Source organism: Manis javanica, chromosome 8 (assembly GCF_040802235.1).
Source record: "Manis javanica isolate MJ-LG chromosome 8, MJ_LKY, whole genome shotgun sequence".
In the NCBI taxonomy this organism is placed as follows: Eukaryota; Metazoa; Chordata; class Mammalia; order Pholidota; family Manidae; genus Manis; species Manis javanica.
The window spans coordinates 9,502,380-9,515,129 of record NC_133163.1 but is presented as its reverse complement, the minus strand read 5'-3'; the positions used below and the strand labels follow the sequence as shown (position 1 = coordinate 9,515,129).

Here is a 12,750-nt window from a genome sequence, read left to right as displayed (position 1 = left end):
GCTCCCTTCTCTCCCGGCCCTTTCCAAGGTGTCCACTGAGGAGGCCCCGCGCGGGGACCCCCACCACCGCAGGTCCCGAGGATGCTCCCGAGACTCCGCTGTCGATTCCGCTCCCCTGCCAGGTGCCTAAGCGGACCTGTCAAAACCCCTGCCCTTCTCCACGGGCCGGGGGCGGGCGGTAAGGATCTGCTCCACTCCGCGTCCCTAGGCGCCCGCGTCCCCATCCAGGGCCCGAGCGGCCGCACAAAGTCCCTCCGAAGCGCTGGCTCAGGAGGGGCGCGGAGGCCGGCGTGTGGATGCACGCCCTGCAGGCCGCGCCGCCTGGGACCAGGCGAGGCCGCGCCATCTGCCCGCACCGGTGTCCCCACTGCGGGGCAGGCCCGGGGCGCGGGGCCAGGACGCGGGCGCCCACGCGGGCGTCGCCGCGGAGGCGGGTGCGGGGCCGGGCGGAGCCGCTCCCCGCCCAGGACACAAAGCGGCTCCGCGGGAGCCCGCCTCACCTGCAGCACGGGGCGCCGCGGGCCTTCGAGAACCATCGGAGCCCGCTCCGGCGCGCGCGTCACAGCCCAGGCCTCCCGGTGCCGCCCGGCGCCACCGCCGCCGCCGCCATTTCCTCCCGCTCGCCGTCGCCTCGTCCCCGCTGTCAGGTTACTCCATTCACCTGGGCCTGGAGCAGCTTGCGCCGCGCCTCCGCCTCGACCCCTCCCGCCGGCGCCTGCGGAGACTACGCAGCGCCCAGCTCGCCCGCTGTCCGCGCACGGCCCGCGGCAACGGCGCACAGCCGCTTGGAGAATCCCGCGCCGCCCCCGCCGCGCCCCCACGCTCCGCTCGCCCCGCTCGCCCCGCGCCCGCATGAGAGAGAGCCTGTGATTGGACAGAGCGCGGCGGTGAAAGGTTAATCCCGGACCCCCAGCCACTCAGGAGCCGGGAGACAGCGGACGCGGGCGGCGGAAGCCGTTTTGGTGTTTGCGGCCCAGCGCTGGGACTGGCCCGGGGCGTTCAGTTGCCTGCGGCTGGGCGCCTGTGCTGCCCTGTGCGGTTAGCGTGTCGGGGTTGTGGATGCTTGCCTAGCTCGCCGAGACCTCCGGGCTCGGCGTTGGTCAGCCTCCATTGTTGCCCCTGTGGCACCCACTTTCCCCGTGCCACGGCTCCAATTGTTCCCCGGAGGGCTCAAGCCACCTCCCCCCCTTTTAAAGGACCTTCCTACTCGCCTGCTTTTGCCTGCGTTCGTGGGTGCAGGGCCCTCCTCATTTGAGGAGACACAATCCATCCTCCCCCCTGCCGGGAACTGGGATAACCAGATAAAGAATTGGAGACGGTGGCCCCACTTATGTAAATTGTTCGTTTGCATAGTTCGCAGTTAACCCTCTACCGTACCCGGTAGCTGTACCCGGTAGAATTAAAATAGGGGTGGAGATCAAGTGAAAAGCTTAAAGAAAATCCTATCCGTTTATCACAAAATGTAGGCATCTTTTGCAGTGGACTCGCCTGGTACACCAGTTTAGTCCAGACAAGGTATGGTGCCAGAAACCACACCGCTGCTGATAAGAGCACTGCTCACCTACTGGGTGCCAAACACTTCTTAAAGACGGTGCTGATCCATACTGCGGCCACCAGCCATGTGTGACTACTGAGCACTTAAAATATGGCTGGTCCCAATTGAGACGTGCTAGTTGGAACTCAGATGTATGTATTCCTTACCAAAAAATGTAAAATATTTCACTAACAGCTTACTATATTGATTACATGTTGAAATGATTAATATTTTTATATATTGGGATAAATGTGGCCATTTGCATCTTTTATATGAACGTGAGTAATAGAAGAATTTTAATGGCTTAAGTGGCTCAAATTACAGTGATATTGGACAGGTTGTTCTATGACTCAAATGCACGTGATCTTTATGTGGACCCTGAGAAATGGGTGCTGTAACTGGCCCCCAATTTAACCAATAAAGAAACTGAAAAACCTCCAGCAAGTAAGCAGCTAATAAGTAAACAACTAAGACTTGAACCCAGATAGTCTGGCTTCAGGACTTGTGTGCTCAGTCACTGTGCTCAAGTTTTGATCATATATTTACTGTAAATTGGCCTTAAGTTTCATGGAAACATAGAATGTTCATGGGCAAAATTAGGAAGTAGAATGCTCTGGGCAGGCCTCTGTAGAAATAACAGTTCTGTGTAAAGCACTGTGGGCAGTAGGCCTCCCCCAGTAACGCACCTAAAGGCTTTTGGAGATAATCATCTCTGAGAAGGATGGCATCTCAAATAGGGACTGGGATCCCCTAGCAGTGAGAATTTGTGGTCAAGCAACACTTCCAGCCCTTCCTGCTGTCTTCTCAATCTGTCAAGACTAGTTGGGCTTTTCCATCAGCAGACTTGTTTGATCATCAATTTAAAAAAATTTTTTAACTAAGTAGTACATACATATGGTTAATCAGAAAGCATAAAAAGATGTAACAGTACAAAGAATCTGCCCCATGTCCCAAACAGTTCATTGCTCATTCCTCTGGAGAATTTTTTTTTATGTATGTATAAGCCAAGACATTCCTCATATACAAAAATCGTAGCATGCCATACACGTTTACTATACCTCGCTTTTTTTACTTGCTGTATCAAGAAGATATGTGTATGGTGAGAACATGCAGAGCTCTCTGCTATGTTTTTCAATCCCCATAACATTTTGTAGCGATGTGCTATAATTTGTTTAACCAATTCTCTACTGATAGACATTCAGACTTCCAGTCTTTTGCAATTAAACATTGATCCATTTGGAACTGATTCTGTATATGGGGTGAAGTATAAATGTAAATTCATTTTTTTCCAGATGGCTACACAGTTTGCCATTTATTAAATGGCCATCTGTTGAAAAGTTCACTTCGAAACTCTATTTTGTTCTGATGGTGTATCCATGCTCTAGTTGCTGACTTGTTTTAAATCTGGAGACAGAGACTCTTATAAGGGATAGTGTTTCATACTTTGGATCACTAGAAATCATAGAGCTAATATTTCAGCCCGTATTAAGCAACAGTACAGTACCATGTGGTATGTATTTTCTGTGGGCCAATTTTTATTTTCCTGTTGCCCTGATTATTTCCTCAATTTGTTTTATTTTTTTGTAGAACAATCCAGGATATAAATATACCTTTGTTTAAGACTCTCTGTTTGTAAGTAATAGAAACCAACCTGAAGTAGCTTAACAAAAAGGGAAGAATTTACCAACGAAAAGGGAAGAAGTAGAAGCTTCTCACAAGAGCCAGGAGCAGGAATACATACAGCTACATCTTAGCAAAGATCTAGAGCCAGGAGTTGAAAAGCTTCAAGGAATTCATAAGATACTCTGTGTCCTTCATGATTTTTTTTCTGTGTATCTGCTTCATTGATGTCTCTTTCTCAACTGACTGGCTCGCTATACTTTTCCATCTGCTTAGAATATAGCCACCCGCATATTCAGCTAGGAAATCAGCCAGGGTGAAGGCCAGAGCCCAAGAAAGGTGGAGCAACAGTCCTACAAAGTCAGGTAACTGATATACACATGGGGACTACGCAAAGAAAAGGTTATATTAAGGATAATGGGAGTCAAATTTCTCACTGTGTGAGAAGAGGGTTACAAATACAGAAAGGCAAAAAAGCAAAAAAAGTTTGAGTGATTGGATTGGAACCAGAGGTACTGAGGTGGATTCAAGGATTCAAGGTTTTCAATAGCTACAGACAGATACATACACACATACATGCATACATACATGCATACATACATACTCCCTAGCTGGGCCTGTTGAGAAGGACCTTGAACAGCACCACAATAACCAGGAGACTACCTACACCCAAATTAAACACCTTTTTCCACTAAAAGGAACCTGGGCTCCTTGAATTTTAATGTTAGGGCAGAGGAAGTATAAACAACTTCTTATGCCAGAAAATATGAAAACGTTGAAAGAATGATGGAGACACTTCAAAAAGACAAAGCAGTCAGTTTAAGGGGCCTCCCACTGGCCAAATCTGGGACAATTTGAGCATCAGAACAAATAATGATACCAAGAGATTATATCACATGGAGTAAAATAGCATCCATGAGTCCACACTGATATTTTCAAAAAAATAGGGAGAAGAGACATATCTTCCTTAGAGTAGAATGTAATTAATAAATAGGGAAGGAATAATGAAATTGGAAAAATTACCATTTGGTAGTCATCAGACAAGAAATACTAATTTTTGCTAAATCTAGTGGGTAAAAGTTAGACAAGGATGAGATGTTTACACAGGCTCAAAGCATGTCTCCATAAAACACTTATTTAAAATTAAAAAATTTACAAAAGAGAATCTAGCAGATACAACCTTATTCATATTCAAAGTAACTGTCATGCAAAGGGTCACAGACACACCCCACAGAAACACATCCACGCATATGCATGAAACAAAGGTACTGTATCATAAATGACAGTTCCCCCAAATTGATCTATAGATTCTATGCATTTCCCATCAAAACCCCAGTAGGCTTTTTTTTTTTTTCAAATAAAATTTACAAGTTGGCAAGTTGGGATGCAACTTCCTGATTTCAAGATTTACTGTAAAGCAATAATAAGCAAGATGGTGTGGTGTTGATGTAAGGACCAAAATATGGATCAATGGAAAATAATAGGATGTCAAAAGAAAAATAACCACACATATATGGTCACTCAATTTTTGCCAAAGATGGGAGAGCAACTCAATGGAGAGAACAAATAGTCTTTTCAGTAAGTGGTACAGGAGCAATTAGATATCTATATGCAAATAAAGAAGAAAGAAGAAGAGGAGGGGGGTAGAGAAGAAGGAGGAAGAAAATCTTAAATCACACCTAGTATATATACAACTATTAACTCAAAATGGGTAATAGGCCTAAATATAAAACTAAAAATGTAAGACTTCTAGATGAACCATAGGAGAAAATCTTTGTAATTTGGGTTAGGCACTGGTTTCTTTAATAGAAACAAAAAGTATGAACCAGAATATTTTTTTAATTGATAAACTGGACTTCTCAAAATTCAAAATGTCTTTTTGAAAAAGACACTGCTAGGAAAATGAGAAGACTGGCACAGACTGGGAGAAGATAATTTTGAAATATGTATCTGATAAATTATTTGTATCCATGATATTTAAAGAACTCTTACAACTCAATAATAAAGACATAACCCAATTTTAAAATATGAGCAAAATATTTCTACAGATGCCTTAAGGACCAGTAAAGATATACAGCAAATGAACATGTAAAAATGAACATGTAAAAAATTCCTCAACATCATTAGTTGCTACAAAAGTGCAAATTAAAACTACAATGTGTATCTACTAAAATGGCTAAAAAGATCAACCTTATCTAATGCTGGCCTGGATACAGAGCATTTAGAACTCCATACAGTTTGGCAGTTTCTTATAAAGTTAAATATATACTTTCCATACAACCTAGCAATCTCAAATCCTACATGTTAACCTTAAAGAAATGAAAACAAAGACTTGTATGTGAATGTTTATAATAACCTTATTCACCAAGGTCAAAAACTGGAAACAATCCAAATGTCATCTCTTGGAAAAACATATGGTAGTATAGCCATACAATGGAATACTATGCAGCCACAAAAAGGAACAGACTATTGCTATATACACCAACACTATTGAATCTTAAAGGTATTATGTCAAGCGAAAGAAGCCAGACACAAAAGGTTACATCCTGTAGGATTCCATTTATATAAAATTCTGGAAAATGTAAAAATACAGTTTAGGGAAAGAAATCAGACTACTGGTTGTTAGGTGCTAAATGTGAAGGAAAGGATTAAGGAACTTCCTGGTGTGATGGAAATGACCTACATCCTGATTGTGGCAGTGGTTATACACTATATACACTTGTCAGAACTCATTGAACTATACACTGAATTTTACTGAATTTAAACTAGACCTCCATAAACCTGACTTCAAATCAAAATCTATGACTCCTCAGTGGAGCTCCCTTAGGTTTTAATGGTTACCCTAGGCTCTAGACAACCAATGCACAAACCATCTTTGCCTCACACCACAGTGACTCAGACATGAAACCCAGCCTCCCTCCATCTACACAAGCTCATTTACTCTCCCTAAGCATAACAACCGTTATCTCAAATGCATGATTGTGTTAGGAAGGGAGGGAGGCAGGATGGGGAGAAAGGAGAGAATTTGCCTCATGTCAGGGAAAATAACTTGCATTGAACAAAGGCATTGTTGTCCTCCAAATGACACCCCATCACTGTAGGGCTCCTTTGTGCCTTCAGCTTGCTTCACTCCCTCCCTCTCTCCTCTTTGGTGATGTTTTTTGTTGCTGTTGTTTTTTCATCTCTTGGGGACTGAGAATAAAATTTATCATCCTCCAACCTCCCAGAATAACTGATTGTTCTTTCACTGTAACAACATGTAACCCCAGAAACAGTCCAAATTGATCAGTTCCACATGAATACACATGAATGCTCCTGAAAACTTGCTAATTAATGACAGCCCCTACTTTCTGAAAGTCAGACGATTAACAAACTTCAGTCCAGTAGCCATATTTCCATAGATAATAATCAATCAATCCCTGGACACTCCTATTTCTGCAAGTCCACCAATCCCTGGACTCCACACTTCCCAGTGCCTGTTTCAGATCAGCCATTTGATTTGATCATGAAGACTGTGTCTTGCAAGAACAGCTCTTCCGTCTCTTAAGCAACAATAAATTTACCTCTTTATCTTGGATATTGAGTCCTGGCCTCTTCCTCAGACAGGTCTTTGTGCTTGCTGACATCCGTAACCCTCAAGGGGTCACCCAGTCTGATCAGCTTAATCAGAGTAGTTCCCCCAAGAGGGTCCCTTTCCTAGGGGGAATGCTGAGTGTTAGCTGTTACAAGTATCTCCTCTCACTCATTATAAAAACACTAAATATTCATTGAGCACCTCTTCTGTATGAGACACTATTTCAGGTGCTAGAGCTATAGAGTTCAAAAAGATAGACTCGGTCTCTCTTCTCCTGGAACTGACAGCCTAGTGGGAGAGAATGTTAAAGAACATCAGCAAAGTTTGGTGATTGCTATAATGACAGATGCACATGAATGGATATGGGGCCTCACAATAGGGGAGCCTAACTTAGTCCATGGGGGTCAAGCAAGTTCTTATGCAAGGAACTGACTTGCAGGCTGAGACCTGAAGTACTGATAGCCGGGTAAAGGGTAGGGAGCTTTCCTCAGGGAGAAGGAACAGATGCCCGAAGCCCTGAGCCAGAGTTGTGGCTCATTCAAGGAACTGAGGCAAGCCCAGTTTTGACCCAGGGAGCAAGAGATGAGGAAAGACAGGCAAACAGCACCAGAACACAAAGGAACTTGGGTATCGTGCTAAGGATTTACTGTTTCATCTCAGCGATAGAAAACCATAGGAAGGTTTTTTAGCCCAAGGTGATGTGAGCAGATACACATTTTAAAAAGTTCACTCCAGTCAGTGTAGAAAAGAGAGAAGACCCGAACAGAAGGGTTCATTTGCAAGAGTTTAAAGGTGTGGGGCTTCATGGCCAGGATAGCCTTCATGGAGAGAGAGGTAGCTGAATTCTAGATATTTGGAAGGTTAAAATGTGAATAGTTCACTCTCTTTTATAGTTGTGATTTTGAGGTCACCAACACCATTTTCTAGAAAGCAGAAGGTACAATTTTAGGATAGAACATTGCCAGGCATTAGACTCTAAGATCAGATCAAAGGGTCGTGTTAACTGTGATTATGATTAACAGTGTTTACAGCAGAGTTAAACTGTTGTTGCTTTTATTTTAACAAAATAATTAAAACAACTGAACATGAGCCTTAGTCTAATCTAATAGCATTTTCAGTGGGAATAAAACAGAAAGAAAAATACACCAGTCAGGCACATTCAACACCTTTTTCACTGTCCCCAGTTCATAAATTATATCATCCTCTCTTTAGACTTGAGGAAAATCAATGTTTCTTGGCATCTCCTCGTTCTAGGTGACTTGTTTCTCTCATGTCTTTTTGCCCCTCACATTAGCGCTGAATTCCTGAGGCTTGATTCATTTAGAATGAAAGAATCCTGACCTTTCGATTTTGCAGCGTTCTACCAGGGAAAAATACAGCTGTTCCCAGCACCCTGAACAGCTCTCCTACAGTTCCAGTATCTTTTCACCCATACTGGGGAAAATAAAACAACAGGAAGGTTACAGCCATGGAGTGTCACGGCAGGACACAGCATTTGATTGACTTTTCCCCTAATTGGGCTATACCAATTTTCTCATACCTTAGCATCAGCTCTTTTTCATTTGAAAAAAAAAAAATAGTACACTCTTCATTTATATTGAATTGTTACTTAGTAAACAACATCCTTGCAGCAGTAATACTTTTGCTGAACCAATTTCTAAAGCTGTTTGGAGTTACAAAGTCAGGCTTACCCAGATTTTTTTTAATGCAGTTAAAGTCTAAACTATTAGAGTTTAAAATAGATTTGAGTGGCTTTATCATTCATTCCTTCTCACTTCCCTACCACTCACCAACCCATTTTCCTAGATAAACTTATTGCGGTTTTTCCTCCTAGTTCTCACACTCCAGAGTTTCTTCCATGCCATTCTCTGACCCCTTCCGTGTGTGACAGGAGGCAAGCAGCTCAGAACAAGGCAACTACCAGGGTGGCTCCCAACCATGGTCTGAATGTTTGGGCCCCTAAAAATTCCTCTGTTGAAACCCAAGCTACCAAGACCATGTAGGAGGAGGTGGGGCTTTGAAGAGGTGATTAGGTCACAGGGTGAAGCCCTTGTGATGGGATTGGTGCCCTCGTACAGGGGCCCCCTGAAAGCTTGCCCCTGCTACCATGTGACCCAGCGAGGAGTCAGCAGTCTGCAGCGGGAGAGGGCATTCACCAGAAGCCGACTGAGCTGTCGCTCTCGCTTTGGACTGTAACACATTGGACTGAAATACCACAGGCTGGTCGTAATACCAGCCTGTGGTATTTCATTACAGCCGTCTGGACAGACTGAGACAGTCCCTGTGTGCATCCAGCCCCTGGGGACGCTCTGACATGCTGTATGTGTTAGCGGCCTAGGGCTGCTGTACAAATACCGCACCGCGCGTGGCTTAAACAATGGAAGGGACTGTCTTATAGTTCTGGAGGTTGCAAGTCTATGATCAAGGTGTCAGCCCTGCTGGTTTCCCCTGAGGCCCCTTTCCTGGACTTGCACATGGCCGCCTTCTTCATATATTTCACATGGTCTTTCCTCCATGTGCCCACATGCCTGTAGTCTCTTTTTGTGTATCCAGATTTCCACTTTTTATAAGGATGTGTTGGATGAGGGCCCACCCATATGACCTCATTTGACCTTAATCACCTCTTTAAAGATTCTGTCTTCAAATACAGTCACATTCTGAGGTTAGGGATTAGGGCTTCTACATAGGAATTTTGTGGGACCACAACCCAGCCCTTAAAACCATACACTGCTTCTGCCACCATGGGGGACTTAGGAGACACATAACTGACCCCCAGAATGCCAACCCAGTCTGAACACTGGTGGGGGCCACCTCCCTTTCTGTTCAGTCCCTGATTATGACCTTCCCTCTTACCTAATAATTGAGAGGAAAAACAGGCTATTAGGTGAGAGTCCCCTGAGATCTCCTTAACCTTCAGCCTCCTCTCCTTCCAGATCTAGGGGCACCTCTTTCCATTTCATGTACCACATTGCTTCTAGCCTGACTTCTAATACACCAATCTGATTGGCTCATTCTACTGCTTAAAATCTTCAATGACACCCCCCATTCCAGACCTTTTAGTACGGCATTCAAAGTCCCTTGCACCCCAGCTTCCACCTGGGTTTCTAGCCTCATGTCCTACCTGTAATCCTTGCTGTCTATTTTCTGGTAACACTGACCTTTGCTTCTCCAGAGGTACAGTGTGTGGGTCCCTATGTGTTGACCAGAGTCAGTCGTGTAGTTATACTCCACGTACCTGCTGGAAAGCCTTTCCACTGTGCCTCTGTCTGTGACCCTGCTTATGATTAACAACTTCACTCCCATACTACCTCATACCCAGCTGAGATGTCACCTGTAGGCACCTGTTCTTAAGTCTCCAGGTAGGATTAGTGCTATGGTGGCACTTAGTATTTACCACTATCTTAGCATTAGTCAATGATATACAGCAGACCTTTTCCCTGGATACCTCCCTACGCTACACTCAGCCCCTTGGGAGCAGAGAATGTGCCATATTCTTGGGCTCTATTCTTCCGAAGTGGCTGTCACTGAATTGGTTCTCAGATACCAAAGGACAGAAAGTAGGCTGCCTCCAGAAATAGATTCACTCCCATGGGGCTTCTTCCAAAGTGTAGCACCTCTTTCCAGGGGAGGCCCCAGGCTTCAGCTGCAGCCTTCTTCTCTCTTAAAGTATACCCACTGTGCAGAGCTTGACTGCTTGCCCCATGGGACTATGTGGCTCTGTGAATGTTTCTTCAATTTCCCACCCACAGTCTCCTCCCAAAAATCCAGTCGGGTCTCGAGAATGTGCAGCTCTCCTTAGAATGACATTTCCTTGGGCTTCCCCACCTCTGTGCCAGGTCAGGTGAGCTATGTTTTCTCAGCCACCCAGAACTATTAGTTTTGCTTAGAGAATGGCATTTCCTCTGCTCACTGTTCAATTGTGCTGCAGAGCATCTTACCAGGGACCACTGCCGTCTGCCTTAAAGCCACTGAAGCCTGAATGGTGCTGCCAGAAAGGCTGCAGTCCAGTGGCTCATTGCAGACAAGCTGTTTTCTTCGTTGATTGTTCATTACAGCTTGTCTGTATTGATTAATTCCTTGGGATGGCAATTAACCAAAACCAAAGCTAGCTACCTTAACTTACAAAGGGATTTTGTTGAAAGGATACTGTAAAATTCCACAATATATCCTGTTACATGTGAGGGAGAGCTGAATAATCCAGGAGGAGGACAGGAAGCAGGACAGTGTTGGAGACTCAGCAGTGGAAGTTGATGCACCATCTCTCTGGCATTTTGCCATCTATGCGACTCAACACCCATAAGTCGCGGTTCAATATTCAAAATGCCTGGGTGGGAGAATCTGATGGGCCCAGATTATGTCACGTGGCTACTCTCAGCTCAAGTGAAAGAAGTATGGATGTTGAAAAACTCATGGGGATGTAATGTATAGCATGTGACTATAGTTAATAATACTATACTCCATATTTGAAAGTTGCTAAGAGAATAGATCTTCAAAGTTCTTGTCACAGGAAAAAAAATTTTGTGACCATGTACGGTGATGGAAGTGAACCAGACTTATTGTCAGTGAGCATTTCAAAATATGTGCAAATGTCAAATTACTATGTTGTACACCTGAAACTGATACAATGTTTTATGTCAATTTTATTTTTTAAAAAAAGAAAGAAAAAAAAACATGGCTGTTGAGTCTCCCACTGTGGGCAGATGACTGTTTCCTCTTTCTGCTGTAACAAATTAAACACAAACTTAGGGGCTTCAAACAAGAGAAATGTATTTTTTTATAGTTCTGGAGGTCAAAAGTCTGACATCAATTTCGCTGGGTTTAAAGCCAAGGTGTTGGCAGGGCTGGTTCCTTCTGGAAGCTCTGAGCGGAGAAGTCATTGCCCCAAATCTTTCCACTTCTCCTGACTGCCTGTATTCCCTGGCTTGTAGCCCCTTCCTTCCATCTTCAAAGTAACTCATTCTGCTTCCAGTGTGACAGTACTTCTACTCCTCTGTAGTCAGACCTCTCTGCCTCCCTCTTATAAGGACACTTGTAATTAGCTGTAGTGTTTACCTGGATGATCCAGCATAATCTTTCCACTTCAGGATCCATAATTTAATCTTACCTGCAAAGTCTCTCTTGCCAGATAAGGTAACTTTCAGTGGGCCAGGGATAAAGACAGAGATATCTTTGCGGTCTATCTTTATTCAGCATACCACAGACGGTAGGAAGTTTTCAGAGGACAGTTGGACAAACAATCCCAAAGATACCCGGTACTGATGTGAACCAAATTGATGAAAGTGAGCAATTGCTAAGCTCCAAGCATTATGCTAAATACCTTACATGCATTAACTTACATGCATTAATTTAAGTTCCAAGCATTATGCTAAATACCTTACATGTTATTAATTTCAAGAGCTGCTTTAAGAGTGGGTTTATAGTTATCCCAATTTTGCACATAAAGAAATTAAGACTCAATAGACAAGGGGCACAGAAGAGCAATAAAAAACTCCACAGATAAGGGACAAAGTCACACATCAATTTATAGTGGATTTGGGATTTAAATCCCAAAGACTGTCTCACTTTCAGGCCTGATAGCTTTTTATCATTTAGGCTAAGCTCCCCAAAAGTCACCCCATACCATTTTTGGGCTCACTGACATGGGAGGCCTAATAGACCCTGGGAGATTTGTTCAGGCACATTCTAAGGTTGGCAAAACTTGTCTGCAGCACCCTCTATGGCGTTTCCTCCTTTCTGACAACCCTCTTCCACAGTACTTAATACTATTCCTAGTAAATCCACTCCTTCCTCCAGCTTTCCCTTCCCCAGATAAAAACACTGCTCCAGACCCATCCAACTTAGTTAAGGTGACTATATAATTTATTGTCTAGACCTCGGCAACAGTGAAATTCTCTGAATGTCCTGTCTTGGTTAAAGATGTCACTCAAGTCCAGTTAGTGGCCCAGTGCTGTCCATTCCAAAGGGGAATTTGATCTCCCTCTTGTGATTCTGTTTCCTCCTCTTTTTAATGTCACTGCCCTGC

General features: G+C 44.1%; 1 protein-coding gene across 5 annotated transcripts in view; it reads right to left on the bottom strand.

Moving 5' to 3' along the window:
• The window catches only part of DICER1 (dicer 1, ribonuclease III), a 67,178-nt gene extending 65,859 nt beyond the window's left edge, over window positions 1-1,319 (bottom strand). For 3 of the 5 annotated variants that reach the window (XM_036991523.2, XM_036991527.2, XM_036991524.2), the window contains exon 1: window positions 501-1,319. The gene's annotated coding sequence lies outside the window, so the exon portion shown is untranslated. The remainder of the gene's footprint in view (window positions 1-500) is intronic. The other 2 variants (XM_073241900.1, XM_036991528.2) reach the window with 1 other exon arrangement.
• Window positions 1,320-12,750: the final 11,431 nt, after the last annotated feature.